The 12,348-nt window shown below is 41.4% G+C and overlaps 11 non-coding genes across 11 annotated transcripts; all 11 read right to left on the bottom strand.

The window, feature by feature from the left end:
• Window positions 1–19: 19 nt before the first annotated feature.
• trnan-guu (transfer RNA asparagine (anticodon GUU)) lies at window positions 20–93 on the bottom strand. Its single transcript has one exon. It is a non-coding gene; the product is annotated as a tRNA-Asn (tRNA).
• A 1,113-nt stretch (window positions 94–1,206) lies between these two features.
• On the bottom strand, window positions 1,207–1,280 carry trnan-guu (transfer RNA asparagine (anticodon GUU)). The gene has a single exon. It is a non-coding gene; the product is annotated as a tRNA-Asn (tRNA).
• Window positions 1,281–2,393: 1,113 nt separating this feature from the next.
• trnan-guu (transfer RNA asparagine (anticodon GUU)) lies at window positions 2,394–2,467 on the bottom strand. Its single transcript has one exon. It is a non-coding gene; the product is annotated as a tRNA-Asn (tRNA).
• A 1,113-nt stretch (window positions 2,468–3,580) lies between these two features.
• Window positions 3,581–3,654, bottom strand: trnan-guu (transfer RNA asparagine (anticodon GUU)). The gene has a single exon. It is a non-coding gene; the product is annotated as a tRNA-Asn (tRNA).
• A 1,113-nt stretch (window positions 3,655–4,767) lies between these two features.
• Window positions 4,768–4,841, bottom strand: trnan-guu (transfer RNA asparagine (anticodon GUU)). The gene has a single exon. It is a non-coding gene; the product is annotated as a tRNA-Asn (tRNA).
• A 1,113-nt stretch (window positions 4,842–5,954) lies between these two features.
• On the bottom strand, window positions 5,955–6,028 carry trnan-guu (transfer RNA asparagine (anticodon GUU)). The gene has a single exon. It is a non-coding gene; the product is annotated as a tRNA-Asn (tRNA).
• A 1,113-nt stretch (window positions 6,029–7,141) lies between these two features.
• Window positions 7,142–7,215, bottom strand: trnan-guu (transfer RNA asparagine (anticodon GUU)). The gene has a single exon. It is a non-coding gene; the product is annotated as a tRNA-Asn (tRNA).
• Window positions 7,216–8,328: 1,113 nt separating this feature from the next.
• Window positions 8,329–8,402, bottom strand: trnan-guu (transfer RNA asparagine (anticodon GUU)). The gene has a single exon. It is a non-coding gene; the product is annotated as a tRNA-Asn (tRNA).
• A 1,113-nt stretch (window positions 8,403–9,515) lies between these two features.
• Window positions 9,516–9,589, bottom strand: trnan-guu (transfer RNA asparagine (anticodon GUU)). The gene has a single exon. It is a non-coding gene; the product is annotated as a tRNA-Asn (tRNA).
• Window positions 9,590–10,702: 1,113 nt separating this feature from the next.
• On the bottom strand, window positions 10,703–10,776 carry trnan-guu (transfer RNA asparagine (anticodon GUU)). The gene has a single exon. It is a non-coding gene; the product is annotated as a tRNA-Asn (tRNA).
• Window positions 10,777–11,889: 1,113 nt separating this feature from the next.
• trnan-guu (transfer RNA asparagine (anticodon GUU)) lies at window positions 11,890–11,963 on the bottom strand. Its single transcript has one exon. It is a non-coding gene; the product is annotated as a tRNA-Asn (tRNA).
• Window positions 11,964–12,348: the final 385 nt, after the last annotated feature.

The raw sequence follows: 12,348 nt of genomic DNA, 5'->3' as shown, positions 1-12,348 counted from the left end.
ACAACAAACTGAAAACTCTCGTCCCTGGGTGGGCTCGAACCACCAACCTTTAGATTAACAGTCTAACGCGCTAACCAATTGCGCCACAGAGACTTGTTGTGTGTCTGACCCTGACACTTGATCGCTGGCCATCCGTGATCTCATCCAACTGTACATGGAGTTTACGAAACAACAACACTTTGTTCCAATGGTTGTGTCAACGTGCATCGAAAGTGCCGCAACATTTTCAAGGAAGTAGCCCTGTAGTTTTCTAACGTTTGTTAGCTTTTTGAATGGCCTTAAAAGGGCAAAAATGTAGCACAATGTTCGTCAGCACAACATTATATAAAAAGGCATCTGGCAGGAGTAAATTTGGCCACAATCACAAATATAATTTGATAAATATATATCTTAAACAACTGCGTTTTCACGAATGTAATATATGATCGCCAAGCCCATTCAAAATAATTAGGGGACTGACCCTGGAAGAATGATGTAATGGCGAGTCACTTTCATGGCGTATAGGCACACATATTCACACAAACACACACATACTGGACCAACATTGTCCTTCAAGCGAAATACATTTAAATGCTAAGGGTTTTCATGCCAGATTGACATCATTTACATTGTCATACTTGCCGGATTAATATGAATAAATGATATGTTCCATGGAGACCACAGAATGATCAAGCTATTGAGTAACATAAGATCAGAGACCATTGACAGCCATTTAGGTATAGTATAGCAGCAGGTATAGGAACTTGTCATCTTTCATGTTCAACAACACACCAATCACATGTGACAATAGGAAACAAAGCAGGTCAAAAGCGAGCTTACTGTAAATCCAGGAAGGTCTTTCCACATCACTATAAATGGAATGATAGCATCTCTGGGTGGGCTCAAATCACCAACCTTTAAACTAACGGCCTAAGGCGCTAACCAATTGCGCCACAGAGACTTGTGATTATATTCACCCTCAGCAGGCCAAAGTCTCATGGAAGCTCACTACAAGTCAGGAAGTTTCACATCGCTACAATCTGAAAAATGTCATCCATGGGTGGTGTCGAAGCACCAATCTTTAGATAGATTGTCAAACACACTAACTGATTGCACTAGAGAGGCTTGTGTTGGCATTGACCCTCAGCAGGACAAAGTAACAGGGAATCTCATTACAGGTCCAGGATGTCACATCCGCATCATGGAGCACAACAAACTGAAAACTCTCGTCCCTGGGTGGGCTCGAACCACCAACCTTTAGATTAACAGTCTAACGCGCTAACCAATTGCGCCACAGAGACTTGTTGTGTGTCTGACCCTGACACTTGATCGCTGGCCATCCGTGATCTCATCCAACTGTACATGGAGTTTACGAAACAACAACACTTTGTTCCAATGGTTGTGTCAACGTGCATCGAAAGTGCCGCAACATTTTCAAGGAAGTAGCCCTGTAGTTTTCTAACGTTTGTTAGCTTTTTGAATGGCCTTAAAAGGGCAAAAATGTAGCACAATGTTCGTCAGCACAACATTATATAAAAAGGCATCTGGCAGGAGTAAATTTAGCCACAATCACAAATATAATTTGATAAATATATATCTTAAACAACTGCGTTTTCACGAATGTAATATATGATCGCCAAGCCCATTCAAAATAATTAGGGGACTGACCCTGGAAGAATGATGTAATGGCGAGTCACTTTCATGTCGTATAGGCACACATATTCACACAAACACACACATACTGGACCAACATTGTCCTTCAAGCGAAATACATTTAAATGCTAAGGGTTTTCATGCCAGATTGACATCATTTACATTGTCATACTTGCCGGATTAATATGAATAAATGATATGTTCCATGGAGACCACAGAATGATCAAGCTATTGAGTAACATAATATCAGAGACCATTGACAGCCATTTAGGTATAGTATAGCAGCAGGTATAGGAACTTGTCATCTTTCATGTTCAACAACACACCAATCACATGTGACAATAGGAAACAAAGCAGGTCAAAAGCGAGCTTACTGTAAATCCAGGAAGGTCTTTCCACATCACTATAAATGGAATGATAGCATCTCTGGGTGGGCTCAAATCACCAACCTTTAAACTAACGGCCTAAGGCGCTAACCAATTGCGCCACAGAGACTTGTGATTATATTCACCCTCAGCAGGCCAAAGTCTCATGGAAGCTCACTACAAGTCAGGAAGTTTCACATCGCTACAATCTGAAAAATGTCATCCATGGGTGGTGTCGAAGCACCAATCTTTAGATAGATTGTCAAACACACTAACTGATTGCACTAGAGAGGCTTGTGTTGGCATTGACCCTCAGCAGGACAAAGTAACAGGGAATCTCATTACAGGTCCAGGATGTCACATCCGCATCATGGAGCACAACAAACTGAAAACTCTCGTCCCTGGGTGGGCTCGAACCACCAACCTTTAGATTAACAGTCTAACGCGCTAACCAATTGCGCCACAGAGACTTGTTGTGTGTCTGACCCTGACACTTGATCGCTGGCCATCCGTGATCTCATCCAACTGTACATGGAGTTTACGAAACAACAACACTTTGTTCCAATGGTTGTGTCAACGTGCATCGAAAGTGCCGCAACATTTTCAAGGAAGTAGCCCTGTAGTTTTCTAACGTTTGTTAGCTTTTTGAATGGCCTTAAAAGGGCAAAAATGTAGCACAATGTTCGTCAGCACAACATTATATAAAAAGGCATCTGGCAGGAGTAAATTTGGCCACAATCACAAATATAATTTGATAAATATATATCTTAAACAACTGCGTTTTCACGAATGTAATATATGATCGCCAAGCCCATTCAAAATAATTAGGGGACTGACCCCGGAAGAATGATGTAATGGCGAGTCACTTTCATGGCGTATAGGCACACATATTCACACAAACACACACATACTGGACCAACATTGTCCTTCAAGCGAAATACATTTAAATGCTAAGGGTTTTCATGCCAGATTGACATCATTTACATTGTCATACTTGCCGGATTAATATGAATAAATGATATGTTCCATGGAGACCACAGAATGATCAAGCTATTGAGTAACATAATATCAGAGACCATTGAAAGCCATTTAGGTATAGTATAGCAGCAGGTATAGGAACTTGTCATCTTTCATGTTCAACAACACACCAATCACATGTGACAATAGGAAACAAAGCAGGTCAAAAGCGAGCTTACTGTAAATCCAGGAAGGTCTTTCCACATCACTATAAATGGAATGATAGCATCTCTGGGTGGGCTCAAATCACCAACCTTTAAACTAACAGCCTAAGGCGCTAACCAATTGCGCCACAGAGACTTGTGATTATATTGACCCTCAGCAGGCCAAAGTCTCATGGAAGCTCACTACAAGTCAGGAAGTTTCACATCGCTACAATCTGAAAAATGTCATCCATGGGTGGTGTCGAAGCACCAATCTTTAGATAGATTGTCAAACACACTAACTGATTGCACTAGAGAGGCTTGTGTTGGCATTGACCCTCAGCAGGACAAAGTAACAGGGAATCTCATTACAGGTCCAGGATGTCACATCCGCATCATGGAGCACAACAAACTGAAAACTCTCGTCCCTGGGTGGGCTCGAACCACCAACCTTTAGATTAACAGTCTAACGCGCTAACCAATTGCGCCACAGAGACTTGTTGTGTGTCTGACCCTGACACTTGATCGCTGGCCATCCGTGATCTCATCCAACTGTACATGGAGTTTACGAAACAACAACACTTTGTTCCAATGGTTGTGTCAACGTGCATCGAAAGTGCCGCAACATTTTCAAGGAAGTAGCCCTGTAGTTTTCTAACGTTTGTTAGCTTTTTGAATGGCCTTAAAAGGGCAAAAATGTAGCACAATGTTCGTCAGCACAACATTATATAAAAAGGCATCTGGCAGGAGTAAATTCAGCCACAATCACAAATATAATTTGATAAATATATATCTTAAACAACTGCGTTTTCACGAATGTAATATATGATCGCCAAGCCCATTCAAAATAATTAGGGGACTGACCCTGGAAGAATGATGTAATGGCGAGTCACTTTCATGTCGTATAGGCACACATATTCACACAAACACACACATACTGGACCAACATTGTCCTTCAAGCGAAATACATTTAAATGCTAAGGGTTTTCATGCCAGATTGACATCATTTACATTGTCATACTTGCCGGATTAATATGAATAAATGATATGTTCCATGGAGACCACAGAATGATCAAGCTATTGAGTAACATAATATCAGAGACCATTGACAGCCATTTAGGTATAGTATAGCAGCAGGTATAGGAACTTGTCATCTTTCATGTTCAACAACACACCAATCACATGTGACAATAGGAAACAAAGCAGGTCAAAAGCGAGCTTACTGTAAATCCAGGAAGGTCTTTCCACATCACTATAAATGGAATGATAGCATCTCTGGGTGGGCTCAAATCACCAACCTTTAAACTAACGGCCTAAGGCGCTAACCAATTGCGCCACAGAGACTTGTGATTATATTCACCCTCAGCAGGCCAAAGTCTCATGGAAGCTCACTACAAGTCAGGAAGTTTCACATCGCTACAATCTGAAAAATGTCATCCATGGGTGGTGTCGAAGCACCAATCTTTAGATAGATTGTCAAACACACTAACTGATTGCACTAGAGAGGCTTGTGTTGGCATTGACCCTCAGCAGGACAAAGTAACAGGGAATCTCATTACAGGTCCAGGATGTCACATCCGCATCATGGAGCACAACAAACTGAAAACTCTCGTCCCTGGGTGGGCTCGAACCACCAACCTTTAGATTAACAGTCTAACGCGCTAACCAATTGCGCCACAGAGACTTGTTGTGTGTCTGACCCTGACACTTGATCGCTGGCCATCCGTGATCTCATCCAACTGTACATGGAGTTTACGAAACAACAACACTTTGTTCCAATGGTTGTGTCAACGTGCATCGAAAGTGCCGCAACATTTTCAAGGAAGTAGCCCTGTAGTTTTCTAACGTTTGTTAGCTTTTTGAATGGCCTTAAAAGGGCAAAAATGTAGCACAATGTTCGTCAGCACAACATTATATAAAAAGGCATCTGGCAGGAGTAAATTTGGCCACAATCACAAATATAATTTGATAAATATATATCTTAAACAACTGCGTTTTCACGAATGTAATATATGATCGCCAAGCCCATTCAAAATAATTAGGGGACTGACCCTGGAAGAATGATGTAATGGCGAGTCACTTTCATGTCGTATAGGCACACATATTCACACAAACACACACATACTGGACCAACATTGTCCTTCAAGCGAAATACATTTAAATGCTAAGGGTTTTCATGCCAGATTGACATCATTTACATTGTCATACTTGCCGGATTAATATGAATAAATGATATGTTCCATGGAGACCACAGAATGATCAAGCTATTGAGTAACATAAGATCAGAGACCATTGACAGCCATTTAGGTATAGTATAGCAGCAGGTATAGGAACTTGTCATCTTTCATGTTCAACAACACACCAATCACATGTGACAATAGGAAACAAAGCAGGTCAAAAGCGAGCTTACTGTAAATCCAGGAAGGTCTTTCCACATCACTATAAATGGAATGATAGCATCTCTGGGTGGGCTCAAATCACCAACCTTTAAACTAACGGCCTAAGGCGCTAACCAATTGCGCCACAGAGACTTGTGATTATATTCACCCTCAGCAGGCCAAAGTCTCATGGAAGCTCACTACAAGTCAGGAAGTTTCACATCGCTACAATCTGAAAAATGTCATCCATGGGTGGTGTCGAAGCACCAATCTTTAGATAGATTGTCAAACACACTAACTGATTGCACTAGAGAGGCTTGTGTTGGCATTGACCCTCAGCAGGACAAAGTAACAGGGAATCTCATTACAGGTCCAGGATGTCACATCCGCATCATGGAGCACAACAAACTGAAAACTCTCGTCCCTGGGTGGGCTCGAACCACCAACCTTTAGATTAACAGTCTAACGCGCTAACCAATTGCGCCACAGAGACTTGTTGTGTGTCTGACCCTGACACTTGATCGCTGGCCATCCGTGATCTCATCCAACTGTACATGGAGTTTACGAAACAACAACACTTTGTTCCAATGGTTGTGTCAATGTGCATCGAAAGTGCCGCAACATTTTCAAGGATGTAGCCCTGTAGTTTTCTAACGTTTGTTAGCTTTTTGAATGGCCTTAAAAGGGCAAAAATGTAGCACAATGTTCGTCAGCACAACATTATATAAAAAGGCATCTGGCAGGAGTAAATTTGGCCACAATCATAAATATACTTTGACAAATATATATCTTAAACAACTGCGTTTTCACGAATGTAATATATGATCGCCAAGCCCATTCAAAATAATTAGGGGACTGACCCTGGAAGAATGATGTAATGGCGAGTCACTTTCATGTCGTATAGGCACACATATTCACACAAATACACACATACTGGACCAACATTGTACTTCAAGCGAAATACATTTAAATGCTAAGGGTTTTCATGCCAGATTGACATCATTTACATTGTCATACTTGCCGGATTAATATGAATAAATGATATGTTCCATGGAGACCACAGAATGATCAAGCTATTGAGTAACAGAAGATCAGAGACCATTGACAGCCATTTAGGTATAGTATAGCAGCAGGTATAGGAACTTGTCATCTTTCATGTTCAACAACACACCAATCACATGTGACAATAGGAAACAAAGCAGGTCAAAAGCGAGCTTACTGTAAATCCAGGAAGGTCTTTCCACATCAGTATAAATGAAAAAATAGCATCTCTGGGTGGGCTCAAATCACCAACCTTTAAACTAACGGCCTAAGGCGCTAACCAATTGCGCCACAGAGACTTGTGATTATATTCACCCTCAGCAGGCCAAAGTCTCATGGAAGCTCTCTACAAGTCAGGAAGTTTCACATCGCTACAATCTGAAAAATGTCATCCATGGGTGGTGTCGAAGCACCAATCTTTAGATAGATTGTCAAACACACTAACTGATTGCACTAGAGAGGCTTGTGTTGACATTGACCCTCAGCAGGACAAAGTAACAGGGAATCTCATTACAGGTCCAGGATGTCACATCCGCATCATGGAGCACAACAAACTGAAAACTCTCGTCCCTGGGTGGGCTCGAACCACCAACCTTTAGATTAACAGTCTAACGCGCTAACCAATTGCGCCACAGAGACTTGTTGTGTGTCTGACCCTGACACTTGATCGCTGGCCATCCGTGATCTCATCCAACTGTACATGGAGTTTACGAAACAACAACACTTTGTTCCAATGGTTGTGTCAACGTGCATCGAAAGTGCCGCAACATTTTCAAGGAAGTAGCCCTGTAGTTTTCTAACGTTTGTTAGCTTTTTGAATGGCCTTAAAAGGGCAAAAATGTAGCACAATGTTCGTCAGCACAACATTATATAAAAAGGCATCTGGCAGGAGTAAATTTGGCCACAATCACAAATATAATTTGATAAATATATATCTTAAACAACTGCGTTTTCACGAATGTAATATATGATCGCCAAGCCCATTCAAAATAATTAGGGGACTGACCCTGGAAGAATGATGTAATGGCGAGTCACTTTCATGTCGTATAGGCACACATATTCACACAAATACACACATACTGGACCAACATTGTCCTTCAAGCGAAATACATTTAAATGCTAAGGGTTTTCATGCCAGATTGACATCATTTACATTGTCATACTTGCCGGATTAATATGAATAAATGATATGTTCCATGGAGACCACAGAATGATCAAGCTATTGAGTAACAGAAGATCAGAGACCATTGACAGCCATTTAGGTATAGTATAGCAGCAGGTATAGGAACTTGTCATCTTTCATGTTCAACAACACACCAATCACATGTGACAATAGGAAACAAAGCAGGTCAAAAGCGAGCTTACTGTAAATCCAGGAAGGTCTTTCCACATCAGTATAAATGAAAAAATAGCATCTCTGGGTGGGCTCAAATCACCAACCTTTAAACTAACGGCCTAAGGCGCTAACCAATTGCGCCACAGAGACTTGTGATTATATTCACCCTCAGCAGGCCAAAGTCTCATGGAAGCTCTCTACAAGTCAGGAAGTTTCACATCGCTACAATCTGAAAAATGTCATCCATGGGTGGTGTCGAAGCACCAATCTTTAGATAGATTGTCAAACACACTAACTGATTGCACTAGAGAGGCTTGTGTTGGCATTGACCCTCAGCAGGACAAAGTAACAGGGAATCTCATTACAGGTCCAGGATGTCACATCCGCATCATGGAGCACAACAAACTGAAAACTCTCGTCCCTGGGTGGGCTCGAACCACCAACCTTTAGATTAACAGTCTAACGCGCTAACCAATTGCGCCACAGAGACTTGTTGTGTGTCTGACCCTGACACTTGATCGCTGGCCATCCGTGATCTCATCCAACTGTACATGGAGTTTACGAAACAACAACACTTTGTTCCAATGGTTGTGTCAACGTGCATCGAAAGTGCCGCAACATTTTCAAGGAAGTAGCCCTGTAGTTTTCTAACGTTTGTTAGCTTTTTGAATGGCCTTAAAAGGGCAAAAATGTAGCACAATGTTCGTCAGCACAACATTATATAAAAAGGCATCTGGCAGGAGTAAATTTGGCCACAATCACAAATATAATTTGATAAATATATATCTTAAACAACTGCGTTTTCACGAATGTAATATATGATCGCCAAGCCCATTCAAAATAATTAGGGGACTGACCCTGGAAGAATGATGTAATGGCGAGTCACTTTCATGTCGTATAGGCACACATATTCACACAAATACACACATACTGGACCAACATTGTCCTTCAAGCGAAATACATTTAAATGCTAAGGGTTTTCATGCCAGATTGACATCATTTACATTGTCATACATGCCGGATTAATATGAATAAATGATATGTTCCATGGAGACCACAGAATGATCAAGCTATTGAGTAACAGAAGATCAGAGACCATTGACAGCCATTTAGGTATAGTATAGCAGCAGGTATAGGAACTTGTCATCTTTCATGTTCAACAACACACCAATCACATGTGACAATAGGAAACAAAGCAGGTCAAAAGCGAGCTTACTGTAAATCCAGGAAGGTCTTTCCACATCAGTATAAATGAAAAGATAGCATCTCTGGGTGGGCTCAAATCACCAACCTTTAAACTAACGGCCTAAGGCGCTAACCAATTGCGCCACAGAGACTTGTGATTATATTCACCCTCAGCAGGCCAAAGTCTCATGGAAGCTCTCTACAAGTCAGGAAGTTTCACATCGCTACAATCTGAAAAATGTCATCCATGGGTGGTGTCGAAGCACCAATCTTTAGATAGATTGTCAAACACACTAACTGATTGCACTAGAGAGGCTTGTGTTGGCATTGACCCTCAGCAGGACAAAGTAACAGGGAATCTCATTACAGGTCCAGGATGTCACATCCGCATCATGGAGCACAACAAACTGAAAACTCTCGTCCCTGGGTGGGCTCGAACCACCAACCTTTAGATTAACAGTCTAACGCGCTAACCAATTGCGCCACAGAGACTTGTTGTGTGTCTGACCCTGACACTTGATCGCTGGCCATCCGTGATCTCATCCAACTGTACATGGAGTTTACGAAACAACAACACTTTGTTCCAATGGTTGTGTCAACGTGCATCGAAAGTGCCGCAACATTTTCAAGGAAGTAGCCCTGTAGTTTTCTAACGTTTGTTAGCTTTTTGAATGGCCTTAAAAGGGCAAAAATGTAGCACAATGTTCGTCAGCACAACATTATATAAAAAGGCATCTGGCAGGAGTAAATTTGGCCACAATCACAAATATAATTTGATAAATATATATCTTAAACAACTGCGTTTTCACGAATGTAATATATGATCGCCAAGCCCATTCAAAATAATTAGGGGACTGACCCTGGAAGAATGATGTAATGGCGAGTCACTTTCATGTCGTATAGGCACACATATTCACACAAATACACACATACTGGACCAACATTGTCCTTCAAGCGAAATACATTTAAATGCTAAGGGTTTTCATGCCAGATTGACATCATTTACATTGTCATACTTGCCGGATTAATATGAATAAATGATATGTTCCATGGAGACCACAGAATGATCAAGCTATTGAGTAACAGAAGATCAGAGACCATTGACAGCCATTTAGGTATAGTATAGCAGCAGGTATAGGAACTTGTCATCTTTCATGTTCAACAACACACCAATCACATGTGACAATAGGAAACAAAGCAGGTCAAAAGCGAGCTTACTGTAAATCCAGGAAGGTCTTTCCACATCACTATAAATGGAAAAATAGCATCTCTGGGTGGGCTCAAATCACCAACCTTTAAACTAACGGCCTAAGGCGCTAACCAATTGCGCCACAGAGACTTGTGATTATATTCACCCTCAGCAGGCCAAAGTCTCATGGAAGCTCTCTACAAGTCAGGAAGTTTCACATCGCTACAATCTGAAAAATGTCATCCATGGGTGGTGTCGAAGCACCAATCTTTAGATAGATTGTCAAACACACTAACTGATTGCACTAGAGAGGCTTGTGTTGGCATTGACCCTCAGCAGGACAAAGTAACAGGGAATCTCATTACAGGTCCAGGATGTCACATCCGCATCATGGAGCACAACAAACTGAAAACTCTCGTCCCTGGGTGGGCTCGAACCACCAACCTTTAGATTAACAGTCTAACGCGCTAACCAATTGCGCCACAGAGACTTGTTGTGTGTCTGACCCTGACACTTGATCGCTGGCCATCCGTGATCTCATCCAACTGTACATGGAGTTTACGAAACAACAACACTTTGTTCCAATGGTTGTGTCAATGTGCATCGAAAGTGCCGCAACATTTTCAAGGAAGTAGCCCTGTAGTTTTCTAACGTTTGTTAGCTTTTTGAATGGCCTTAAAAGGGCAAAAATGTAGCACAATGTTCGTCAGCACAACATTATATAAAAAGGCATCTGGCAGGAGTAAATTTGGCCACAATCACAAATATTATTTGATAAATATATATCTTAAACAACTGCGTTTTCACGAATGTAATATATGATCGCCAAGCCCATTCAAAATAATTAGGGGACTGACCCTGGAAGAATGATGTAATGGCGAGTCACTTTCATGTCGTATAGGCACACATATTCACACAAATACACACATACTGGACCAACATTGTCCTTCAAGCGAAATACATTTAAATGCTAAGGGTTTTCATGCCAGATTGACATCATTTACATTGTCATACATGCCGGATTAATATGAATGAATGATATGTTCCATGGAGACCACAGAATGATCAAGCTATTGAGTAACAGAAGATCAGAGACCATTGACAGCCATTTAGGTATAGTATAGCAGCAGGTATAGGAACTTGTCATCTTTCATGTTCAACAACACACCAATCACATGTGACAATAGGAAACAAAGCAGGTCAAAAGCGAGCTTACTGTAAATCCAGGAAGGTCTTTCCACATCACTATAAATGGAAAGATAGCATCTCTGGGTGGGCTCAAATCACCAACCTTTAAACTAACGGCCTAAGGCGCTAACCAATTGCGCCACAGAGACTTGTGATTATATTCACCCTCAGCAGGCCAAAGTCTCATGGAAGCTCTCTACAAGTCAGGAAGTTTCACATCGCTACAATCTGAAAAATGTCATCCATGGGTGGTGTCGAAGCACCAATCTTTAGATAGATTGTCAAACACACTAACTGATTGCACTAGAGAGGCTTGTGTTGGCATTGACCCTCAGCAGGACAAAGTAACAGGGAATCTCATTACAGGTCCAGGATGTCACATCCGCATCATGGAGCACAACAAACTGAAAACTCTCGTCCCTGGGTGGGCTCGAACCACCAACCTTTAGATTAACAGTCTAACGCGCTAACCAATTGCGCCACAGAGACTTGTTGTGTGTCTGACCCTGACACTTGATCGCTGGCCATCCGTGATCTCATCCAACTGTACATGGAGTTTACGAAACAACAACACTTTGTTCCAATGGTTGTGTCAACGTGCATCGAAAGTGCCGCAACATTTTCAAGGAAGTAGCCCTGTAGTTTTCTAACGTTTGTTAGCTTTTTGAATGGCCTTAAAAGGGCAAAAATGTAGCACAATGTTCGTCAGCACAACATTATATAAAAAGGCATCTGGCAGGGAGTAAATTCGGCCACAATCACAAATATAATTTGATAAATATATATCTTAAACAACTGCGTTTTCACGAATGTAATATATGATCGCCAAGCCCATTCAAAATAATTAGGGGACTGACCCTGGAAGAATGATGTA

Source organism: Salmo salar, chromosome ssa07, assembly GCF_905237065.1.
Source record: "Salmo salar chromosome ssa07, Ssal_v3.1, whole genome shotgun sequence".
NCBI classification, from domain to species: domain Eukaryota; kingdom Metazoa; phylum Chordata; class Actinopteri; order Salmoniformes; family Salmonidae; genus Salmo; species Salmo salar.
This window is presented reverse-complemented; position numbering and strand designations above follow the sequence as displayed.